Source organism: Gavia stellata, chromosome 7 (assembly GCF_030936135.1).
Source record: "Gavia stellata isolate bGavSte3 chromosome 7, bGavSte3.hap2, whole genome shotgun sequence".
NCBI classification, from domain to species: Eukaryota; Metazoa; Chordata; class Aves; order Gaviiformes; family Gaviidae; genus Gavia; species Gavia stellata.
In genome coordinates this window covers 34,226,511-34,232,510 of record NC_082600.1, presented here as the reverse complement: position 1 = coordinate 34,232,510, position 6,000 = coordinate 34,226,511, and positions in this window count along the sequence as shown.

Genomic DNA, 6,000 nt, shown 5'->3' with positions numbered 1-6,000 from the left:
AATGACCATTTTCTGATAAAAAGGTGGTTTCACCAAGCAGTTCTTGACCAGTTCCACTTATGTGAGCTTTGTATTAATTTTGGTGACTTTATAATATGTAAGAAAATGAAGAATAAAGGCCCCATATTACTTATTAAATTTATACAAAAACATTCCCTGATAGCATCATTATAATTTCATAATCCTTAGCATGCAAACCAATGCAGTACTTAACCTCTCTTTTTTTTAAAGGAATCTATGATTACATATCTGGGGATATTTAGCAATATATGAAGTTTACTTTTGTTAAATTTTTCTTTTCAGTACATAACTGGAATCTTCTTAGAGATAACGATACCTGAAAAGTTCTATCAGCCAAGTATAGAAGGAGATGCAGAGGAAAAAAGAAGATAGGTGGTTGTAAACAAAGGAGCACTAGGCAGCCTTTGATCTATGTACTAAAAATCTTTAACTATGTTTCAATGTATGGAAATGCACATAAAACTATATTTTAATTATGCATAATTTAATTATTCCTTAGACAGCAATCTTAGGCAGCCAGACTAGGTCAGAAGCACATTTTAATGGTTGTGACATAAACCCTGGCAAACAGGAGCTTATAATGGAAGTACTAACACAACCTTAGCACTTCAAGTGCAAAGGGTATAATCAAATTTAAAAACAATTGTATCTCATCCATAAAGCATATTGTAACAAGCTGGCTGTATGACAGGAAAGTAGACAACAACAACATGCAAGCAAAATAAATCAGGATTAACTGATGGTGTTTGTCATATGTATTTGGTAAGTTTTAAGAATAAAATACACTACACAGTTTTCAGTGTTGTAATTTTTTATAAATGCTGCTGACTATGATGCCGAAGTAGTCCAGCAAGTTGCACTGCAGTATACATTTTCTTTGCATATCCCTCTCTTCTCTCTAGTCTAGAAGTGAACCTAATGAGAAGCTGCCACACCCGGACTGAAGAGAACAACATTTCATTCTGTGAGACAGTTTAGAAATGTGTCCTCGGCTTCACTTGCATGCATCAAAATAGTATCCTAAGTTTTTAGTTTCAGGCTCTTTGAGGGTTACATCCGCATTTGAAATTTGCCAATTTTTTTCTGATAGTTAGACGATTTGCAATGTCAGCTCCCACCCTGCTGTGCCCATACATACACATCTAAACATCCTTCCTTTGCATTGTTGTGATTACACTGCACTACAGTGTTTTAAAAAAGGTGCTGAACCCCACAGTCATACATTATTCCGCTCTGCTGCGTACTGCATGTGTTGCAGGATTTATCGTCATGCACTGTCGGATCCCTATCAGAAAACCATACAATTTCAGACCAAATAGTTCCTATAATTTTTCTTGTTTCATTCCATCATTTTTTTTTTTTCCCTAAACAGTGCCATTTTCAAAATGCTGATAGGTGGCATGGGGAAAACATGGAAGACCTGTTATTCTTTACTGTGATTAGTATTGATAGGCTCCTGAAAAAATATCCAGAGTTGTGCTGTGAAATTAAAACAAAGATTCTAAAGATATGAATGAAGACATGGCTTGACAAACATTGAGTGGGACTGAGAGCAATCCTATGGTCCACTCAGACAAAAACACAGGATGATGCAGGACCGTGGTGAAGAGCAGTGAAACTGTTATGAATTGGCCAACTCTGACTATGGCTGATTAGCAGGTAACTATGGCAATGTGTTCTCAGTTAATCATTCATTCATCTTGAAGTTAAGATGCTTACAACTACTGAGTGAGTGCCTTTTCTCTAACTGATAAACCTGGGTAAAATATAAGAGGTTCTGTTCATTTGTGGTCATTGGGTTCCCAAAATCTACTAAGGCAGGTAATGGGATACATGGAATCATCTTCCTTCCACTCCAGTTGTCAGCATTCAAGAACAGAAAGGAAATCTCTTTGCACTGGTGTTTTGGTTTCTAATCTTTCTATATATTGTATTGGTCTCTGCCAGGTGACTTTTAGGTGCTGGGATTCTCTACTTCTTCATCTCTTCATTGGCTGAACTTCTACAGGTTATGAAGTCTTATTATCTTTTCGAAGTTACTAAGTTGTTACTACAGAAAAGAGGGTGGTTTTATAACAAATGTCCCATGTAAAGTTGGAATTCATCATAGGATGGCAAAATTGTGTCATGCTTTTGCCGGACCAAAGACAGACTCTTCAGAGTGAAGCACCTTCAGCTTTTGACTTAATGAAACAAGAGTTTGAATGGACAGTTACCAAACTTAGACCACAGAGCCCAGGAAGTTGTTCATAATATTTTCTGCTTTCTGACTAAGAGATAAAGCGGAAGATGTTACAAACTAAGGAATGCATCAGGGTTTTCAGAGTTTCTGTGTAAAACCCATACATACCAATACATCAGTGATCACACTACTGGGCAGAAGCAATCTCAGTGTCAGTTTTGAAGCCACACATGTCACCTATCCATACTGCTTGACTACTGGAAAGCTTTCAGGGTAAGCTCTGGGCGACCCACTCAGTACAAGAAAGCTGCTTCTTATAGCTGACTCAAGGATGTACTTTATGTGAAGACAGGTCCTGGAACTTCATGACTAAGCCTGGCAGCTTGCTTATGCCATTGATCTGTGCAGTGATGTCAGATGACTGATGTCAAACAAGGTAGTTTGGACTTTGTCCTAGAAAAGTCCCAACATCCCCATGAGGGCAAGGTTAGACAGGGTTTGTGAACAGATGAAATTCAGATTGCCAAAGAAGGAAATATGAGTGCTTCCAGATTTTAAGAGGATCTTGGATCCTCCTGGAGCTCTTAGGATTGACCAGACATCCAAGCTATATTCTTTTGCTTGAAGGGCTTCAAGAATATTTAAACTACAAATAGAAAGCTGACAACTTCAGTAACATATGGTAAAAGGTAGAAAATCTGTAGAAGGGAGGGATGGGACCCTGAAGAATCAGCATTTTCTAGCTCTCAAATGCAAAGGGCAGAAGAGAGCTGCAGGCTGGTACTTAAGTGGAAAGGTGTTACACTCTCATGAAAATTCTGGAGTAGTAGAGGACACACAAATAAATATGTAGGCTGACATGAGTACTCATAATGTATTATGATAACTGGAGGACCTGGAGGGTGTGTAAAATTTACAAATTTTCTTTTTTTTTTTAACTATTTTTGTTACTTACATTAAGGAAAGGTAATTTAAAGCTGAAGTCAGCAGTGTGAAGCACTGTGAGATCAAAAATATCTTTTACCTTAATATCCAGTCCTACAGATCTTATGCAAGTAAAAATCTATCCCTAGAAGCTAAATGTGTGTTTTTCTCCAAGTTAATAAATTTATGCTCCCTGCAATATGACTTTAACTGACATTAAGCACATCTATTAAATTTCAACATATTATTTGATTTATCAGAAATACTTACGCTACTTGTAACTCTATGTGAGACTCTTAGTTCTTGATTTTCAGGGTAGCTTTATGATGAAGATTCTTGCACCTGCAAAGAGCTCTACTGAGTTTTAGAAGACTCTACACATGTGCAGGCATATGGCCGTGCACAGATGCTTGCAAGAATGAGTCTAGATTGTTACTCAACTCCTGATCTGGAAATTTGAAACACTTAATTATTAGTTACCCTTGATAGATAATTATACCATCTGCATCCCGCTGCATTTACACGCAATGATGTGCCCATACTTTCTAAATTACAAGATCAAATCTAACTGAAAACATTTATATTACAGATCAAGATAATTTGATTTGTTAAGATTCTCTGCGGTGTAGAAAAAGCTAACTGTATTCACGGACAGGGGTTTTTGGGCAACTCAATAGAGGAACAATGGAGTTTAAGAACAGAAAGGTTTTCTTGGCTCATCAAATCCAATTTCCTGCTGTCACAGGTGGTCATGTGTTTCATATACTACTTCCATTATACTTCTGGAAAAATAAACATACAGCTTTCCTAACTGACCAACATCAAGCTTTAAATGTTTTGCTGCTACTTCAAATTTTCAGTCCCCCTTTCCTTTTATCTATCTTGTGATCCATATTGAAAACTGAGGCAAAATATTAAAATACGTTTTGAACCATGCGTAATTTATCCTCCATTGCTCCTTCATCTTCCGTGCACAGGGATCTCACTTACTGTTTTCTTAAATTTACGTGGCTGAAGAACCTTTTGCTATGTATTTTTTTAAGACTAATAACATTTGACTTTTTGACATTTCCTATTTCACCATTACACTTCCCGTCACTGAGGTTTAGCTTTCCTTGCTGACCACTCTTTGATTTAATTAATTAATTCTCCTAATTTCTTGAAGTTCATCCTTCCTTTTTAAATCAAGAAACCTAAAGACCAACTGCTATTAATCCTCCAGTTAATCTAAATGTAATCTATATGTGATCACTTAAAAGAAGGTTGTTTTTATGACTAACTGTTCTTTAATGCACTTACCGCTTGCCAAAACCAAATGTAAAACAATTCTAAAATAGAATCAGCTATAATTGATTCAGTAATCATTCAGTATTGCCTACCACATCCAGGAATAACTGTCTCCAAATATTATTATTGACACTTGTTTCCCAGGGAGTGGCACAGAAACTGGTCTGTCCATCAGTAATTTTGACTATCGTGTTCCCAGCTCATTTATTTCTCCTTAACTCGAGCTGTGGTCCCACAGAACTATAAGCCAGTTTAATTGCTAGCTCCTTTGGTCTTTCAAGCCTCCATCTGCTCAAACTGTGGATTCTTTTCTTCTCTCTTGTACTAGTTCCAGTACTCTTCAAACCTTTAAAAAAAACACTCCAGAAAAATAAATGACAAACAAAAAGCTCTGCCCTGAAAAAATTATAGAACCTAGTTGATGCCAATGCAAGAAAACTGAAGTCCTTTGTAGACTTAGATCAAGATTCTCAGTGAAATCATAGGCTTAAGAAGTTCTAATACAATATAGCTGGATTTAGTGTCTTCCTATAAAAGTGCAATATTAGTACGTAGGTAGATGCTTATGCTTCCTTGAGTACGTAGGCCTCAGAAACCAGCTACCTCTAAAGATAAGAACCTGCACACTTCATGACTAGAAAGCAGTTTTAAAAATGAAATATTACAAGTCCCTTACATGTTAAGCATGTTAAGAATATCCACAGAATCACAGAATGGCTGAGGCTGGAAGGCACCTCTGGAGATTATCCAGTCCAAAGCTCTAGCCAAAGCAGGGTCAGTGAGAGGCAGAAGGCTGAGGGACAGGTTCAGCCAGGTCTTGAATATCTCCAAGGATGGAGACTCCACAACCTCTCTGGGCAACGTCTTCCAGTGTTTTACCATTGCCAAAGTAAAAAAGATTTTTTGCTCATGTTTAGGTGAAATTTCCTATATTTCAATCTGTGCCTCTTGCCTCTTGTCCTTTCAGTGGCCACCACCGAGACGAATCTGGCTCTAATTTCTTTACTCCCTCCCATTATGTATTTATACACATTGATAAGATCATCACTAAGTCTTCTCTTCCTGAGGCTAAACAGTCCCAGCTCTCTCAGCCTCTCCTCATATAACAGATGCTCCTTAATCATCTTAGTGGCTCTTTGCTGGACTCATTCCAGTATGTCCATCTCTTCTCTTCTACTGGGGACCCCAGCACTGGACACAGTACCAAGATGCTTGTTTTCTCCAGCTCTGTTTTTGTTTATGTTCATTTTACTGGTTCTGTGAAAGGAATTAATTTCCATTTTACTTAGAGTCATTTTCAGCTCCACTTCTGCATACAGACATATACCCTGGCATGATATTGCACAGTTTAATGTTTCAGTGTTGTAAGGAATGCTTTATCACTCAGAGGCCACCTAGGCTAGCAAATGGCACCGAATGTGCAAAATCAGAAACAAAAACTTACATACTATACACAGCATGTGCAATTTTAAATTGCATTTGAATTTTTTACTTCTAGATCATGAGAAATTAATTTTAAACTGAAACAAATCAATCTACAGGAAGTGAAGAGAAAGGGAACTTTCCATGGAGTATGTCAATCTGTA